At 45.4% G+C, this 19097-nt stretch overlaps 1 protein-coding gene across 7 annotated transcripts in view; it reads left to right on the top strand.

Annotated features, from left to right (window-relative positions):
* The first annotated feature begins 2342 nt into the window (after positions 1 to 2342).
* Positions 2343 to 19097, top strand: part of TMEM45B (transmembrane protein 45B) — a 50445-nt gene continuing 33690 nt past the window's right edge. The window contains exons 1-3 of one of the 7 annotated variants that reach the window (XM_041770383.1): positions 2343 to 2579; positions 5739 to 5843; positions 17946 to 18026. The gene's annotated coding sequence lies outside the window, so the exon portion shown is untranslated. Of the gene's footprint in view, positions 2580 to 5738; positions 5844 to 17945; positions 18083 to 19097 lie in introns of all 7 variants that reach the window. The other 6 variants (XM_041770381.1, XM_041770382.1, XM_041770379.1 and 3 more) reach the window with 6 other exon arrangements.

The following is a 19097-nucleotide window of genomic DNA, read 5'->3' as shown; positions in this document are numbered from 1 at the left end:
ATGTCTCTGCCTCTCTCTTTCTCTTTGTGACTATCATAATTAAATAAAAATTTAAAAAAAAAAAGAATTTTTGGTGAGATGCAAAACCCTGTAAACTGTGCTTACTGGACCCAGCAGGAGAAGAAAGGGACATGGGGCATGTAGCCCCCCTGTAGCCTCTAGACTCTACCAACAGCCTTCTGCGCAAGCAGCTCCCCTCCTCTGGTCAGGTGGTTCTCCCTCTCTTTGCTAGAGCTGCTTTCCTAATGACTCTCTTTACTGGTACTAAAATCTCTCCCTTTGCCCACCCTGGAGCCCTATTGGGTCCCGAGCCTGAGCCCACTAATTCTCCCCCTGGGACTCTCCTAGGCACCATTAACTGCTTCGGGCCTGAGCGCAGACACCCAGCGAATCCACGACGTGAGAGTGGATGCCGCAGGCCGCAGTGGGGACTGGAGCCTGCTGCTCCAGAAGACAATGCCCCACGTCCCTTCCTTCTTCCCCTCCCACACGGGGGAGCTCACGCCTGCTTCTCCAGCCAGACACTTGGTCCTCGCCTCTCTCAGGTACAGCCTCCAGGAAGCCCAATTTACAGGGTTTTGCATCTCACCCAAAATTAGCAGGCGTGAAAAGAAAAAACAACAACAGAAAAATACCATCCATAATGAAGAGAAAAAGCAAACATGAAGCCACATCCAGAAACAACACAGATTATGTACAATTAGTGGATAAGAACATGGCATGTTCCCTGCAACCGCTGCGTGTAACATGCCTACATGCCTACATGTTCAAGAAGTTAGAGGGGAGATTGGACATGCCAGGAGAGACGTGGAAGGTACAAGAAGACCCAAGTTGAACTTCTGACAATAACACTACAATTCTTTTTTAATTTTTAAAATATTTTTAAGAAGCAGGGGAGGGGCAATAGGGGAGGGAAAGAGAGAGAATCCTGAGCAGGCTCCATGCCCAGTGCGAATCCTGCTGTGGGGCTTGAGCCCACGACCCTGAGATCAGGGCCTGAGCCAAAACCACAAGTCGGAGGCTTAACGGACTGGACCACCCAGGCACCCCTGTGTCCTAATATTTAAGAGCATCTCTAATAGAAATACTAATTAAAATAAGGATAGAAAGAAATGAGTTAAACATGGTGAAACTGTTCATCAAAAACGTTCAACTTCAGCTTTCAATCACGATGGAATAATAGAGACTGGAGTTACCCTCCCTCCTTAAACAACCAAATGCTGGACAGAATATGTGAAACAGGAGTTTTCGGACATTGCACCTCCACCAGGGCAGGTCAGTGACCCTGGAGAGAAGGAAAACAAGGGAGGTGACCCCAAAAAGTGTCCCCGAGTCTCCAGGCTGGATGGGGAGGGGGAAACCAACACAGAGCCCAGGATTCTCACCCAGCTAAGGAGACAGTTTCAGAGCTCGAGGAGCGGAGCACAAGGTGATGAAAATTGTTAACAAAGGATCAGAGGGGGAGATGGAGAGAGAGAGTGAGAGATCGAGAGATGGAGAGAGCGAGAGAGCGAGAGAGAGAGAGAGAGAGAGAGAGCAAGCGCTCCGGAGATGGCAGAGGGCTCCCCGCAGTCTCCGGCTGTGGCCCACGGTGTATGGCAGGTGGAAGGAAGCCTCCAGGGCCTGGAGCCAACACCAGGGAGGGGGAGGCAGATCAAGCTGGGGCACTCACCCAGGGCAGGGATCGTGCCCCCCCCCACTAGCCGGGTGGGGACACTGCCTCTTCCCTGAACCTCGGACACAGGGCTCAGAAGCACAGTGCCTCAGTGGGACCGAATTGGCCCTTGATGAAAAGTTGGCTTAGAGATGCCGGGTGGCTCAGTGGTTGGGCATCTGCCTCGGGCTCCGGGCGTGACCCCGGGGTCCCAGGATCAAGTCCCACATCCCCTGCACGGAGCCTGCTTCTCCCTCTGCCTGGGTCTCTGCCTCTCTCTGTGTGTCTCATGAATAAATAACATCTTTTAAAAGAAAGAAAGACCCATGAAAAAAATAAATAAATAAATAAAAATAAAAATAAAAGAAAGAAAGAAAAAGAAAAGTTGGCTTAGACCTGTCCTATCAGACCCTTAAAAGCAAGCCTCAAAAAAAATCAAACCCATTGCAAGTAATTTACTGCATTTTTAACCCAGCCCATAAAAATCTAAAGGAATTTTAAAAAGCCAGAGCCTGATAATGTACAAGTACAATGTCAGGTATCCGATCAAACATTACCAGGTATGCAAATAAGCAGGAACTATGACCTGTAACCGGAGGGAAAAATCTATCCATTGATCCAAAAAAAAAACAAACCACAATTCAGGAGAACACCCATTAACTATATTTTAGCCAAGATTTCACACTCTTGCCTCATCAGAGCTGTTAGCACCAGATGCCACCTCAAAATTACAGAATTGGCAGATTTCCTCTCCCTGATTTTTGGTGCTAACAAACCAAAAAGTTGTTAAAGGGGAAGAGAAACCAAAGCCTGACCGACCTAGGTTATTTCTGAGGAATTCTCTAAGCTTCAAGTTTTCCAGTCCTGCTTCGCTCGGCTGCGTTCCATTCTTCCTGCCTTCCATCGTTCGTCCTTCCTTCTCCTGGTAAGCGCATTCCTGTTTTTGTTTTTCACAAAAAAAAAAAAAAATCGAAAACAAAAACTCAAATATATATATATATATTTATGTATGTATATATATATATTTTTTTTATATACACACACCAACTTAGGCACAGCCACTATTAAATGAATGGTTCTAGGTTGTCCTTTTTGCTTCAGATCTTTCAAATAATAGAAAACATTTATATTACACTGTTATGTGCCAAGCACAGTAAGTGCCACGCAAATCTGTATATATTCTCTTTTTTTTTTTTTAATTTTTATTTATGATAGTCACAGAGAGAGAGAGAGAGGCAGAGACACAGGCAGAGGGAGAAGCAGGCTCCATGCACCGGGAGCCTGATGTGGGATTCGATCCCGGGTCTCCAGGATCCGCCCTGGGCCAAAGGCAGGCGCCAAACCGCTGCCACCCAGGGATCCCTGTATATATTCTCATATGAAATACATGTTTTGGCAATTAGATCAGCCCCGTGTAATAGGTATCATCCTCATTCCTATCCTACAGTTGTAGAAATTGAGGCACGGGGAGGTTCAGAAGGCTGCACTAAGTCACACGGCTGATAACTGGCAGCTTTGGGTTTGGGCTCAGATAATCAACAACCAGAGCCCACGATTTCCATCATAAACTCTACTGCCTGTAACTGAAGTACAGAGGCTATAGAGCAGAACGCCTATTTTTTAAAAATTAAACTACACAGACGTAACCAGCACAGATCCCTCTCATTCTTTTCCTTCCCCACATCCCTCCAAGAAACCACTAATCTGCAGGGGTTCCCACACACGGTCTCCCCCTCACCTCTTCCCACCTATGGATCTCAGATGACGATGATAGAGTAAATCCCATTACCCAGCCTCCACCGCCATCGTTAACTATGATTCAGTGTGTTTTGTATGTAGCTTCTAAATTCTGTATTTCACCCATGTTGGTGGTGGTGGTGGTGGTGGTGTGCGTGTGAGCTTTAAATTTATATAAAGGGCATTTTACTACATAGACCTTGTATTATTCCTTATTATTTTTACTCAGCACTGTTTTTACAATATATCCATGTTGTTATATAAATTTCATTGCTGCTTCTAATGCGCACAGCATTCCCTCGCATGCAGCAACTGCATTTGTCTAATCGTCTCCAACTACAATGACCATTTCTAGACATGTCTTGCTGTGAGCCTGTGTGTGAATTTCTCTGGAACACATGAATCCTTAATTTTTTCCTAAAGATTTTATTTATTTATTCATGAGAGACACAGAGAGAGAGAGGTAGAGACACAGGCAGAGGGAGAAGCAGGCTCCATTCAGGGAGCCCTATGTGGGATTCGATCCCAGGACCCCAGGATCACACCCTGAGCCAAAGGCAGATGCTCAATTGCTGAGCCACCCAGATGCCCCTGGTTTTTGATACCTTTACTGAGCTATAACTTACCAAAAAAATTCACCCATTCTAATGGGCACAATTTAATGATTTTTAGTTAATTTTTGAAGATGTGCAAATATCACCAAGCTGAGTTGTAGAAAACTTCCATTGTCCCACAGTATTCCATCTTGCCCAACTGCCATCAGTCCCTACCCCAACTCCCACCCCAGCCCCAGGCAACCATTCATCTGCTTTTCAATCTCTATACATTTGTCTTCTCTGAACACTTCTTATAAATGGAATCATTTTGTATGTGGTCTTTTCTTTTTTTTTTAAGATTTTATTTATTTATCCATGAGAGACACAGAGAGACATAGGCAGAGGAAGAAGCAGGCTCCCTGTGGAGAGCCCGATGTGGGACTCGATCCCAGACCCCAGGATCATGACCTGTGCCGAAGGCAGATGCTCAACCGCTGAGCCACCTAGGGGTCCTGTGGTCTTTTCTATCTAGCGTTTTTCACTTAGTTTTTTACATAGTTTTTACAGTCATACATGTTGAAACTTCTATTAGTGTTCATTTATTTCTGCTGTTGAGTAGGATTCCACTTCATAGATGTAATACGTCATCCATTCAACCAGTGGACTGACATTTGAATTGTTTCCAGTTTTGAATATTATATATAATGCTAGTATTAAAATTTGCTTGTAAGTCTTTTACATGTTTTCATTTCTCTTGGATATACAGCTAAGAGTGAAATTTCTGGGTCACATGATAGTTTAACTTTATAAAAAACTGCCAAATTGTAATCTAGAGTGGCTGTACCATTTTACACTGCTATAAGCAATATATGAAGGCTCCAGTTTCTCCATATCCTCCTCAACTCTTACTATTTTCTGGGGTTTTTTTTATTTTTATTTCCATAATTGTTCCTGATTAATATCATCTTGGGTTTTCTGCAGGGGAGTCTGTATTTTTTTATTCTAATCATCTTAGTGAGTGTATTGATATCTCATTATGGTTTAATTTGCATTTTCTTAGTAATTTCCATTTTCCTTTCTGGGCTTTTTTTTTTTTTTTAAAGATTATTTAGTTATTTGAGAGACGGAGAGCACACACACAAGTGGAGGGGTGGGGGCAGAGGGAGAGGGAGAGAGAATCTCAAGCAGACTTCCCACTGAGTGCAGAGCCTGACACAGGGCTCGATCCCAGTACCCAGGGATCATGACCTGAGCTAAAACCAAGAATTGGATGCTCAATCAACTAAACCACCCATGCACCCCTCTTTTTATGGGCTTTTAGATATTCACATATCTTTGTCGGTGAAATGTCTGTTTAAGCACTTTGCCTGTTTTTTAATTGGGCCTCCTTACTATTAAATTATAAGACTTCTTAGTACATCCTAGATAAAAATCCTTTATCAGATATACAACTGGGAAAGTTTCCCCTAGCCTGTGGCTTAACTTCATTTTCACACTGGTGTCTTTTGAGTTTTTAATTTTGACAATGCCCAGTTTATCAAATTCTTCTTTCATTGATCATGCTGTTGGTATGGATATCTCGGGTCCTCTCTGGTCTATCCTGTGCAGACATGTGGGAACTTATCCAGACCTTATGGCTGTCTCATGTTCCTGATATTCCTGTTAATTTTTTTGGTCAGTCCCCCAGTTAATTGTTGCAGGACTGCAACCTCAGTCTAGCTGAGCCACTGGTTTTACCTGCTTGTTTGCTCCTAAGATCATAACTATTACTTCCAGTCCTGCTAGGAGTAAGTTTTTCTATGCTTATTCAGAACCAAGGGAGATCCCTCTGGCAGTGAAGCTCTGGGTTTTCACAGCTTGAACATCCTGGTACAATATCCCACAATCTGAGGCAGCAGAAATGGGAGCAGTCTCAGGTAAGATAGTCACAGAATTTACTGGGTTTTTTTGTTTGTTGGGGTTTTTTTAAGATTTTATTTATTTGAAAGAGAGAGCATGAGCAGGGGTCAGGGGGACAGAGGGAGAGGGACAAGCAGACTTCCCATTGAATGGGGAGCCCTACACAGGGCTCCATGCCAGGACACTGGGACTGTGACCTCAGCTGAAGGTAGATGCTTAACCAACTGAGCCCCAGAACTGTTTTTATTCAAAGTTTAATATTTTATTAATAACTGCCTCTAAAGTAGTCATATGCCTTTGGTCTATTTCCAGAGCCCTAGAATGATTATTTTGACAATTTAGTCCAGTTTTGTGATTAACTTTGGAGGAGAGAATTTGCTGAGGAATTCCTTCTTGGCCCTGAGCAATACTGGTTTGGGAGATAGAATAATGCAGGCAAAATGACACTTTTCCTCCAAGACTTGGAACAAGACAAGGGTGCCTACTCTCACCACTCCCACTCACAAAGTACCAGAAGTCATAGCCACAGTAATCAGACAAGTAAAATAAATAAAAGGTATCAAAACCAGAAAAGAAGAAGTCAAGCTTCATTTGTAGATAATATGGTCTTATGGAAAACCCTAAAGACTTTACCAAGAAACTGTTGAAACTAATAAACAAATTCATTTAAATTGCAGGATACAAGTCAACATATACATAGCAGTTGTGTTTCTTTCTGTGCAGAAAGTCACAAAAAGTCAGTTTATTACAAAAAAAATAATTGCCAAGACCAACAAAATATCAAGAAAAAAATAGTCAAGAAAACAATGTCATTCAAAATAGCATCCAAAAAAAAAAAATTCTCAGGAGTAAACTTAACCAAAGAGCTCAAAGGTCTGTAAAACTATAGTACTTTGATTAAAGAAACTGAATACATGAATAAGAAGAAAGAGATCTAATTTTTATGGATTAGAAGATTTAATATTACTAAAATGCTTATACTATCTAAAGTCATCCATAGATTTGATCAAGTCTATCTCTTTCTATTTCTGTCCAATGGGTTTTTCCTACACAAATAGAAAAAAACAATTTTAAAATATGTATGGAATCAAAGAAGACCATGAGTAACCAAGGAAATCTTGAGAAAGAAGAACAAAGTTGTATGCATCTCAATTTCTGATTTCAAACTATACGGCAAAGCTATAATAATCAAAATACTATGACCCTGGCTTAAAAATAGACACACAGACCAATGGAACAGAATCAAAAGCCCAGAAATAAAGCATTGCATGTATGGTCAACTAATATTTGACAAAGGAGCCAAGAACACTTAATGGAGAAAAGACAGTGTCTTCAAGAAATGGTGCTGGGGAAACCTGAATATTCTCACGAAAAAGAATGAAATCGGACACCATCCTACACCACTCACAAAAATTAACTGGAAATGAGAAAAAGGAATTAACTCAAAATGAGACTTAAACATAAGAACTGAAATCATAAAACTCCTAGAGGAAGGCATAGAGGAAAAGCCCCTTGACATTGGTCTTGGCAATGATTTTTTGGATATGACACCAAAAGTACAAGCAACACAAGCAAAAATTAATAAGTGGGACTGTGTCAAACTGAAAAGTTCTGCACAGCAAAAGAAAGAATCAACAAAATGAAAACAAAACCTACGGAATCAGCAAATATTTGTAAATTGTGTATCTGGTAAGGGATTGATATCCAAAATAGTTGAGAAACACACAACTCAATAACGAAAACAAAAAACAAGACAATAATCTGGCTTTTACGTGGGCAAAAGACTTGAAAAGACATTTGTTTTTCAAAGAAGGCATACACATGGCCAACAGGTACATGAGATCTACCTGTTGAAGATGCTCCACATCACTCATCATCAAGGAAGTGCAAATCAGAATCATAATGAGCTATCACCTCATTCATAACCCAATAAAGCTGAAAAAAATTGAGCATTTTTACTTATTTTACTGGCTATTATTCCTCTTTTTTTATTTTTTTTTAATTTTTATTTATTTATGATAGTCACAGAGAGAGAGAGAGAGGCAGAGACATAGGCAGAGGGAGAAGCAGGCTCCATGCACCGGGAGCCTGATGTGGGATTCGATCCCGGGTCTCCAGGATCGCGCCCTGGGCCAAAGACAAGCGCCAAACCGCTGCGCCACCCAGGGATCCCTATTCCTCTTTTTTTTAAAGTGGCTATTTAACTCCTTTGTTTATGTTTAAATGTGTTGTGTGTCTACTTCTCACCGGCTTGTAGACATTATTTGTATATTTTGCGTATGCATCCCTCATCAGATACACGTTGCAAATATTTTCTCCCAGTCTGTGGCTGTCCTTTTCAGTTTCTTAACACCGTCCTTTTCAAAACACAAGTTCTTAATAAGGTCTCATCTATGAATCTTTTCTTTTATGATTGGTGCTTTTTTTATGCAACTTTGTAGGAATATTTTCTTATTCCCCAGGTTGTAAAGATAATTTTTTCTATATTGTCTTCTAAAGCCTTTTTTGTTTTGCCTTTCACAACTAGATCTACAATCCACTGTAATCGATTGTGTGTACCGGTGAGAGGGAGGGATCAGTGTATAAGAACTTCTGTATCGAGGTACAATTGACCCGGCTCTGTTTATCGAAAGGTGACCCTTTCCAGCGGTGTATTGCACTGCACACTCTAGCATAAAGCAATGACTGTATGTGGATGGGCCAGCTTCTGGACTCCGTTTCCTGCTCTTTTTGATAATTAGTCTATTCTTGGGCCTATTTCCATACTATTGTGTTTACTGCAACTTCATAGTAAGTCTTGATATCTGATCATGTTAATCCTTCAGCTTTGTTCTTCAAGTTTGTCTTAGCTCTTCTTACCCTTTTTGCATTTCTGTATTTGTCTTATTTTTTATTATTTTTATTTTTTTGTTAATAATAAATTTATTTTTTATTGGTGTTCAATTTTGTATTTGTTTTAAAATCAGTTTGTTTTTCACCCTCTCTCTCTTCCACACACACACACCTTCCAGTGATTGACTGAGATGGCATTGAATCTATAGACCAATTTACAGATGATTAGATCATTATTATACGGAGTCTTTCAAAATATGAACATGGTGTATCTCTCTTTTTCATAGGTCTTTAAATTCTTTCAATATAGTTTTATAGGTTTTGGGGTAGAAGTCTTGGCCATGCAGTGTTAGATTTTATTAATGTCAATTATCTCATTAGAAATTGCCAAATGGTGGGGCGCCTGGGTGGCTCAGTTGGTTGAGCCTCTGACTCTTAATTTCAGCTCAGGTCATGATCTCAGGGCCGTGAGATGGAGCCCCCCATCCCAACTCTCCCTGTTCTGGGCATGAAGCCTGCTTAAGATTCTCTCTCTCTGCCCCTCCTGCCCTCCTGTGCTTGCTTTCTCTCTCTTTTTTTTTTTTTCTTTCTCTCTCAAACAAACAAAACAAAAAAAATGCCAAATGGTGATTTTCTAATTCTATCATTCATTCTGAACTTATTAGCTAGAATTTTTCTACAAATATTCTCTGAAACTATCTAATTTCTCTGCTATATAGTTCATTGAAGAAAACCAAGATAAGGGCACCTGGATGGCACAGCTAGTCGGGCATCTGACTCCTGCTCAGGCCTGATCTCAGGGTCATGAGATCCAGTTCAGTGGATCTCTGGGAAGACCAGCACGGAGTCTGCCTGGAATTCTCTCTCTCTCTCTCTCTCTCAGACCTTTGCCCCTCCTGTTCAAGCTCTCTCTCTAAAATAAATAAGATGTTTTGAAGAAGGAGAAAGAAGAGGAGGAGGAGGAAGAGAGAAAGAAGAGGAAGAAAGAGGAGGAGGAAGGGGGCAGGATAAATACTTAATTCTTTTCCTTTAGTTACTAATAAGTTGGTGCCCTCAGCGACCCCCAAAACTATCTGACTAGTTTTGCCCTTGTTGGTAAAGGACATCTCATGTGCAGTCTTTCAGTCCCCAGCCAGCACCCGGAGAATGGGCCTTGGGCCTGGAACACTTCCTTACCAAGAGACACAGAGCCCACACACCAGTGCCAGGCTCACAGCCTTCCTCTGTTTAAACATGCGTGTCGACTGCCTCAAGCACACCCCGAGCATTCAGTATTTCAGACCCCGTGGGAGGAGTTGGGGTCTTTCCACTCTGGACAAGAAGGACACATACATACCCATTGCCCTGCAGTGGTTGTCAGGAGTGGAGGGGGACCTTGGTGGCCATGGGGGACTGATGAACACTATCGGAGCTGACCTGCTGCCTGTGCCATCCGGCGCTCTACTGCGCTGTCTTCCTTGCTGACTCTGATACCGGGAGGCAGTGAGCAGAGTGGTTGGACTTTCACTCCAGGTGACTTGTGTTGTGAGGAGCTTCGCTGTCCTCTCAGTAGCTGAAGTCCTCCCCTTGGATTGGTAACTGGGTCACTGTGTTCTGCTCGGCAGTTGAGCACAGTGAGCAGGGTCGCCATCTCTGGCGTGGTGGAAGCACAAGGGCTTGTCAGCCCCAGCACCCCAGGGTGATGCCAGCCCCCCAAGAATCATGGGCTGCTTTCTTCTGCCTTGTAGGGATGTAGATAAACTCTGTGTCAGTAGGAATATGCTGGTGCAATGGATGAGGGCAGACATACAAGAAGTGGGTCCTAAGAAGAAAACCTATTCCTGGGCTCTTGGCCACCCTGGCATTGCCACACCACCAGCCAACTCCCATGGTATTGCAACGGTCTGTTGGTGTTTACTGAGACAACATGACTGCTGGTTGACTTCCAAGCTGGACTCCGGCAGTGGGTGACTCCTCACCCCTTCCCTGTCCTTAGAACGTGCCTCCCACTCACTTTTCCCTCTTTTGGCTGGGACTGGGCATGGGCATTATGCTCAGTGGCCTGAGCTCCGTGCAGGGGTGATGGTTGCGAAGGCCACTCAGGCCACCAAATCTTGCTACATTTTCACCAATTTGTGGGTCATTGCCAGTGGCCTAGCCACCTGGTGAGAAGAATGGAAACCAAGTGTGGGGACATGAACTATGCCAGCAGCTTGCTGCCTGGAAAGGAAAAATATATGCTAATGCCCATGTTAATGTTCATGGCAAAGGACTTTTTAAAAGGGAACATGAATGAACTCTCATGCCCATTAGGCTTATGCCCAATGGGTAACAGCAGTAGCCCAATGGATACACCAATAAACTGGACATGAAAGTCCACTTCAGATGCAAGAAAATGCCAAGGCCCAAGGAGTGATCCTGGAAGATGTCAAGACTAAGGAGGTAGTACAATCTTGGGATTCTTGTCAATGGGCACAAATCATCCAAAGAAGAGAAAGGTCTGAAGTGCTGCTGGAACTGCCACCCACATATTTGGAGCATTTCCCCCCCAGACTCCAACAGTCCACATGTGGCCTGTTGCTAATCTGACAGGAGTCCCAAGCCATCAATGGTTTTGATCAGAGACTGACACCCTCAGTGCAGGTTCAGATCCCTAGGGCACCTAGTACCCCATGCATGAAGCTTTCCTGGACCAGAGACATCAAGCGAGAGGCTGACTTTAAATGTCACCGATGGTATGGGACCGTCAGACGTCATGCAACTTCGCCACCTAACCTTGTAGTTAAACCAGACATAAGCTTCATACAATTGGCCTGGAGACTCTTCTGACGAGCGCTCCCCAACCAGACTGACGTGTGCTCCTCTGAGTTAGATGTTCTCTGAGGGGTTACACTGGCCTATGAAGTGCTTGTCACCCTCAGATGGGGCGTTGGGATTTCAGGGTTCTCGGGTGTTGGTAAAAAATGATACTCTAACTTGGAAGGGCCCCATGATTGGGACACATTGCAGGGTTGCCAGAGACACTACAAGGAAATCAATGAGACAGCTAGTGCCATTCTGCTGTGTCCTCATACCTGGCACAGGCAATTATGTCCTGAAAAAATGGTCTGCAGCTGCCGTTAGCTCTGGCAGAGACAGTCAGCTCTACTCCCCACGCTCCGCTCAGGGAGCTCACTCGGCCCGGTGGTGATGGAACAGGGCGTGGCTGTGCGATCGCCAAGGCCTCTCGCTGTGTAATATCAATAATTCAGGGAAGGCGGAAACCACACTGTAGAAAATCCAGGCGCAGATGGAATGGTTACCAGCTCGCAGGTCCCCCCAGACTAACTCTTTCACATCTTTAGTTGAAATAACACAAGCACCTAAGGTCCCAGTTGAGGACCATCCTGGTTAAGGCCTGGCCACCCTCTTGGGTCTGGTCCTCCTAATGACCCTAGTAAGATGCTGTCTCAAAATGACAGAGGCAGCAAAGCACAGCCACATAATAGGCGATTTAGGGACCTCAGGGGACCCAACTTCACCTCCAAATTCAAGATGGGCAATAGTCCTGCTGGATTTGATAGGTTTCATCTGCTGTTTCAGTGGCCGGGTGAGGACCAAGGGGGGGAGGCTAGGAAAGGCACTCTCACGTGCAGCCTTCCAACCCCACAAGGCCCCATAAAGATGGAACAAGAGACAGAGGGCCCACACAAACGTGCTGGGCTTACAGCCTTGTGTGGAAACGTTTCCCTGCTCCAAACGCAGCCTGTGCCCCTTTGTTCTGCTTAAGACTGTGCATCGGTGCCCCCCAGGCATCCCCACCCTTCCATTCCCCCCCCCTCTGGCAGAGGAGCTGGGGTCCTTCTTCACTGGCATGAGAGGGGTGCGGATTGACCAGCTGCCCTACATGGGCCGCCGGGGCTGGAGGGGACCCAGGACTGTTAGACCTGAGCTCGCTCTGCTCTTCTCTGCACAAGTAAAGCCTCATTCCACCCAGTGCTGTGCTGTGGGGTCCTGGCTGACTCTGAGACCAAGACACAGTGGGCAGGACGTTGGATCTCTCCCCGGGGAGCTGACGGCGTGATGAGCACTGCCCTCTGTGCCTTGAGGGTCCCCTCCTGGGACTCGTACCCAACGCACTGTGTTCTACCCAAGTGTGATTTCTCTTTCTCTTTTAAACATCACTATGAATTCATGTTTTCCATATGTTCCTATGAATTGTTGGCAGCCTATCGGATTCTCCAAATGGCCCCACCTTCAGAGTGTTCCCTCAAGCTGGCCTCTGTGTCCTTTTGACAAAGCTCCTCTTTTCACCTAGATTTCCCCAAGTCAGAACCAGAGAAAAACATTTGTGTAGGTGATTTGGATGTGTTAGGGTAGGTGATTCCAGACACAGGAGTGAAAGATGAGTGGAGTGGCACAGGAAGGAGGGACAAGTTGGCCACTGGGACTTCTTTCCTGACTGGTATTTCTGGAGTTTTTCAATGTATGTATCAGAACCAACCGTTACTCATGGGATGAAAGGGGAACGCATTCATTGCTTAGATACCATTCCCCACCGATGGGGAGTGGCTTCACGGGCATTTATTCTTCCCAAGTTCCCAGTCGTACCTTCCAACCACCAAGTGGAGTCCTGCCAGTGTTCCACAGCCTGCGAGCCTCAAGGAAGGCCCAGGCAGGAAGCCAGAGATGAGAGCACAAACAGGCAGGGAAGCACTCTGGGGCTGCTCAAGCCTGACAAGGCTCACAGCCACCTCCACGAAACTGAGAAGTGCGACGGAGATGATTTTGGAGGCTCGCACAGGAGAGGGCTAGTGCTGCTCACTTGGAGCCACTCGGGCTCATGTCCCATCCAGCACAGAGCTTCCTTTCATGCACTGGCCAGTCGCAATTTCTGCAAGAGGATTAGTGGAAAACAACAGTCTCCACTGCTCAGCTGCCTCTGAGGCCATGCCAGGGATGGTCATCACATAGCACCCAACCCAGGTTCCCTTGGCCTCACCAGCCTTCAGCTTGGAGCACCCTTCTGAAAAGAAGTTCTCTCTCCCCACCAGTGTTATTCTCACCAGGTAACCAAAGTAGCCCTCCACACCTTCCTTTCTACTCACACATGCAACACACACACCCTGTGCTTGTGAGTCTGCATGACCACACCATTGTGAAACAAAGCAACAAACAAAAAGAAAAGAAAAAATAAACTGGATCTAGCAGACATAGACAGAATGCTTCACCCAGCAGGGCACAATACACATTCTTCTCAAGGGCAAATAGGACGTTCTCCAGGATTCAGAAAGAAAGAGATCATACAACTCTGACATACAGAGTCAGTGCAATCCCTAACAAAATCCCAAAGATTTTTCTTTTTGTAGGCATAGAAAAATTCATCCTATAACTCATATGGAACCTCAAGGATCCCTAATAACTAAAACAATCTTGAAAAGGACAAATTTGGAAGACTCATACTTCCTGACCTGAAATTTACTACAAAGTTACAATAATCAAAACAGTGTGGTACTGGCACAAAGACAAACATTCAGATCAGTGTAATAACAGAGATCCCAGAAATAAACCTTTGCATATAAGGTCAAGTGGTTTTTTTTTTTTTTTTTCTTACAAGACTGCCAAGATGATTCAATGGGGAAAGGACAATCTTTTCAACAAACGGTGCTGGGAAAACTAGATATCCGCACGTAAAAAGTAGCTTCTCTGAATGCAACAGGGTGAAGTTGGAATTCCAGTAAAGGGAGAAAACTCAAAAATTCACCAATTTGTGGGAAAATGAGCAACACAGCCTTAAACTCTCCATGGGCCGAAGAAGAAATCACAAGGGAAGTTAGGAAATACTTAGAGATGAATGAGAATGAAAACAACACACTAAAACTTAGGGGATGCAACAAAAATGGTCCTAAGTGGGAAATTTACAGCTGGGAATGCTTACACTAAAATCAAGATCTCAAATTAACAATCTAGTTTAAAAAAAAAAAAAAAAACCATCTAGCTTAACCACTCAAGGAACTAGAAAGACAAGAAAATAAGCCCAGTGGTAGCAGAAGGAAGAAAGTAATAAAAATCACAGCAGAGATAAGTAAAATAGAGACCAGGAAATTAAGGAGATCGAAAGTTAGTTTTTCAAAAAGATTAACAAAATTGACAAATCTTTAGCTAGATTAAGAGAAAAAAGAGAAGCCTCAAATCACTAAAATCTGAAATGCAAGTGGGGGCATTACTACCCAGTCTACAGAAATAAAAAGGATTATAAGAGAACAATTGCAGTGGGGTTAAGTGGTTCAGTGGGTTAAGTGTCTGCCTTCAGCTCAGGTCATGATCTCAGGGTACTGGGATGGAGCCCCACGTCGGGCTCCCTGCTCAACGGAGAGTCTGCTCCTTCTCTCCCCACCCCCTATTTGTGCTCTCTCGCTATCTCTCTCTCTCTCAAATAAATAAAATCTATTTTAAAAAGAGGTCGGGGGAACACCTTGGTGGCTCAGTGGTTGAGCGCCTGCTTTCGGCTCAGGGTGTGAGTCTGGAGTCCTGGGATCGAGTCCCACATTGGGCTTCCTGTATGAGGCCTGCTTCTCCCTCTGCCTGTGTCTCTGCCTCTCTCTCTCTCTCTCTCTCTCTCTCTGTGTGTGTGTGTATCTCTCATGAATAAATAAAAATTTTAAAAATACTAACAAATAGACTTCAACAGCATATCAAAAGGATTATATGGCGTAACCAAACGGAACTTATTCCTGAAATGCAAGGGTAGTTCAACATATGAAAACCAGTAGATGTAATACACCACAATAACAGAAGGAAAGGTGAAAAAACGTGATAGGATCATCTCAATGAATGCAGAAAATTCAACATGCCTTCACAAGAAACACTCAACAAACTGGGAATAGAAAGAAACCACCTCAACACCCCTTCACAAAAAACAAGAAGGTGACAGCTGTGTCACTGAAAACTACAAAGAATCCCTGAAAGGAATTAAATAAAGCATAAAGTGGAAAGACATACTGTGTTCATGGATTGGAAGACAATTTTAACACTACCCAAAACAACCTACAGAGTCAGTGCAATCCCTAATAAAATCCCAAAGATTTTTTCTTTTTTTTTGTAGGCATAGAAAAATTCATCCTACAACTCATATGGAATCTCAAGGATCCCAAATAACCAAAACAATCTTGAAAAGGACAAATTTGAAAGACTCATACTTCCTGACCTGAAATTCACTACAAAGTGACAGTAATCAAAAGAGTGTGGTACTGGCACAAAGACAAGCATTCAGTGTAAAAACAGAAATCCCAGAAATAAACCCTTGCATATAAGGTCAAGTGATCTTTTTTTTCTTACAAGACTGGCAAGATGATTCAATGGGGAAAAGGACAATCTTTTCAACAAATGGTGCTGGGAAAACTAGATATCTACACGTAAAAGAATGAAGTTAAGGACACCTGGGGGCTCAGCAGTTGAGCATCTGCCTTCGGCTCAGGACAGGGGTCCCGGGGTCCCAGGCTCAAGTCCTGCATTGGGCTCCATGCAGGGAGCCTGCTTCTCCCTCTGCCTCTCTCTGTGTCTCACATGAATAAATGAAATCTTTTTAAAAAATGAAGTTATATCCTTACCTAACACCATATACAAAAATTAAGTCAACATGAATAAAAGATTCAAACATAAGAGTTAATACTGTACAAATCTTAAAAGAGAACGTAAGGGGAAATCTTCATGACATTGAATTTGGCAGTGATTTCTTCGGAATGACATCAAGAGCATAGGCAACAAAAGCAAAAATAGAATATTGAATTTTTTTTTTAGAAAAATTGAATTTTATCAAAATTAAAACTTTTTGCATCCATAGACACTAACAGAGTAAAAGATTGGATAATGAGCAAGCCTGTAAGATCTTCCAAAAGAATAGTCCATTATGCCAGCAATACTTATAAAGTAAACAATTTCCCATTGAATTAAAAGCCATCCTTGTGGGGGCACCTGGGTGGCTCAGTCAGGTCGGCATCTGCCTTCGGCTCAGGTCATGGTCCCAGGGTCCTGGGATGGAGGCCTGCATCTGGCTTCCTGCTGCGAGGGAACCCTGCTTCTTCCTCTCCCTCTCCTGCAGCTCCCCCTGCTTGTGCTCTCTGTCTCTCTCTCTCTCTCTGTAAAATAAAATAAAATAAAATAAAATAAAATAAAATAAAATAAAATAAAATAAAATAAAATAAAAATAAATAAATAAAAGAAGAAGAAGAAGACATCTTTGTGTTTATCAAGACCCACATACACTTGGATCTGTTTCTAGACACTAATCTGTTTCATTGTTAAATTAAACGGCTTTCTCATAATTGGTAGCTGTTTGGTATTCATTTGTGGCTGTTGATATATTAGTAATTTATCTTTTGTTAACTGTTTAAGCTACTTGATTTGTGTTATTCTCACAGACCAAATTAAAGACAGTCTAACTTACTTTGTAAAAACTAGTTTGTCCTGGCACTTGGATATTATCATTTGAGGCATACATAATTTTCCCAGTTCCAATTTTTCAGTGTTAAGAAGCATCTCAGGGCAGGCACCTGGGTGGCTCAGTGGGTTCAGGGGCCGCCTTCCGCTCAAGCCCTGACCCCGGGGTCCTGGGATCAGCCTGGCATCCAGCTCCCTGCTCATCGGGGAGTCTGCTTCTCCCACTGCATCTCCCTCCCCCCTGCTTGTGCTGGCTCTCTCACTCTCTCTTTCTCTCAAATAAATAAATAAAAGGTTTTTAAAGAAGAAGAAGAAGAAGAAGAAGAAGAAGAAGAAGAAGAAGAAGAAGAAGAAGAAGAAGGAGAAGAAGAAGAAGAATCTCTACCCACCAGTAACTACAACTGAGAGATCACAGGCCTGTCTCATCCTCAAAGCCTTAGAGGAAAACGTCACTCAAGAGAGAGCCTGGCCCTTGCAGGGAGCTAGCGACAGGGGACAGTCTCCCTGGGTAACAGACATCCAGGACTCCACCTTCTCAGAAATAGTGGACATGAGCAAGTGCCAAGATGAGGCCTGGTGGTTAAATAAACTCCCAAGTTGATAGGAAATCAAAGTGGTGCTCCGGCAGGGGCGCGGGGCCCTTACCCTCCGGCTGCCGCAGCGCTCTCACCCTGCTCTTCCAGGCCTCCTTCGCCCTGCTGTTACAGAGGAAAGATGCTTTATCCTCGAAAGTGCCTCCCTTCGACTTTATAGGAAAGAAAAGCTATGTGATCAAAGGAGCTGTATTTGGGATCCCGGCCCTGACCGGCTGCTCCTGTATCCTGCATATCTGTTGCCTTTCTTTCAGACCCACATAGAGCATCTTCCCTGAAGCCTCTCTTGTTCTCCAGCAGGGACCACGATGGAATAAGCTGGAAGGCCTGTGGGCTCTGGAAGGGAGGTCCTGGACCCTGACTTCTCTGCGCACCGAGGTACCCTGAGCAGCAGGTCCTTCTGCCCTCGGTCCTCCCCAGACTCCGGTCAGTAGGTGCGAAGCGGGGCCCTGGCTCCCGCTAAGGGGGGCCTGTAACTTCCAGGGGGACTAAGAGCGGGGCAGCCCCATAACTCGCAGGTGGGGGCGCCGAGGCCCAGGGTCTACAACCCGAGCTGGGGTGTCTTCGCGGGGACCACCCCCCCACCCCCCGCAGGGACTTCCTCGCGCTGGGTCCCCAGCACCCAGAGCCTGCGGCCCGCGGGCGCCACACCTGGAGGATGCGCGGAGGAAGGACCTACGTGACCCTGAGCTTTTGTATGGTTTCTGTTTGGGGGCGGGGGGGGGGGGGTGCGAAATCAAGCCTGTATTTATCTTCATTGATTGACACGCGAACTCCATGTTTCAAACAACCGGAGTCCGCAGTGGCGATACGGCTTGGGACCGCGGGACGGAGGCGGCGGGAAAGGCCCGGGCTGCAGGGACACCCGCCGGCCTCCGCCCCACGGACCCCGGGACCGCTCGCCGCCGCCGCTGCGGCGTCCCCCGAACAGCCCCTGCGCCCCGGGGCTCCAGCCGCCCAGGCTCCGGCCCGGCCTTGCCTCCCGGGGGTCACGCTGGGCGCCGCCCGCCCTGGGTGCCGGGACCCTACCCCGGGCGGAGCAGGGCTCAGGGCGCGTGTGGGGCCGGGCTCGGCGGCGGGGCGGGCGGGGCGGGAGCGGGAGGGGGAGCGGGAGCTGAGCCAGGTGCGGGGAAGCGGGGGAGGGGGAGGGAGGCCGGGAGCCCGAGAGGGAGCCGAGAACAGGAGCCGGGAGCGGGATGCTGGGAGCCGGGAGCTGGAGCTGGAGCTAGAGCTGGAACGGGATGGGAGCTGGGAGTGGGAGCCTGGAGGCCGGGAGCAGGAGGCTGGGGGGCTGGGAGCCGGGAACAGAGCCGGGGCAGGAGCTGGGAGCAGGAATGGGAGCCAGGAGTCAGGAACCAGGTGTGGGAGCTGGGAGCTGGAGCAGGAGCAGGAGCCCAGAGCAGAGGCCGGGAGCAGGAGCCCAGAGCAGAGGCCGGGAGCAGGATGCTG

This window comes from Vulpes lagopus, chromosome 10, assembly GCF_018345385.1.
Source record: "Vulpes lagopus strain Blue_001 chromosome 10, ASM1834538v1, whole genome shotgun sequence".
NCBI classification, from domain to species: domain Eukaryota; kingdom Metazoa; phylum Chordata; class Mammalia; order Carnivora; family Canidae; genus Vulpes; species Vulpes lagopus.
The sequence above is the reverse complement of the archived record's forward strand: the minus strand, read 5'-3'. Positions and strand labels throughout refer to the sequence as shown.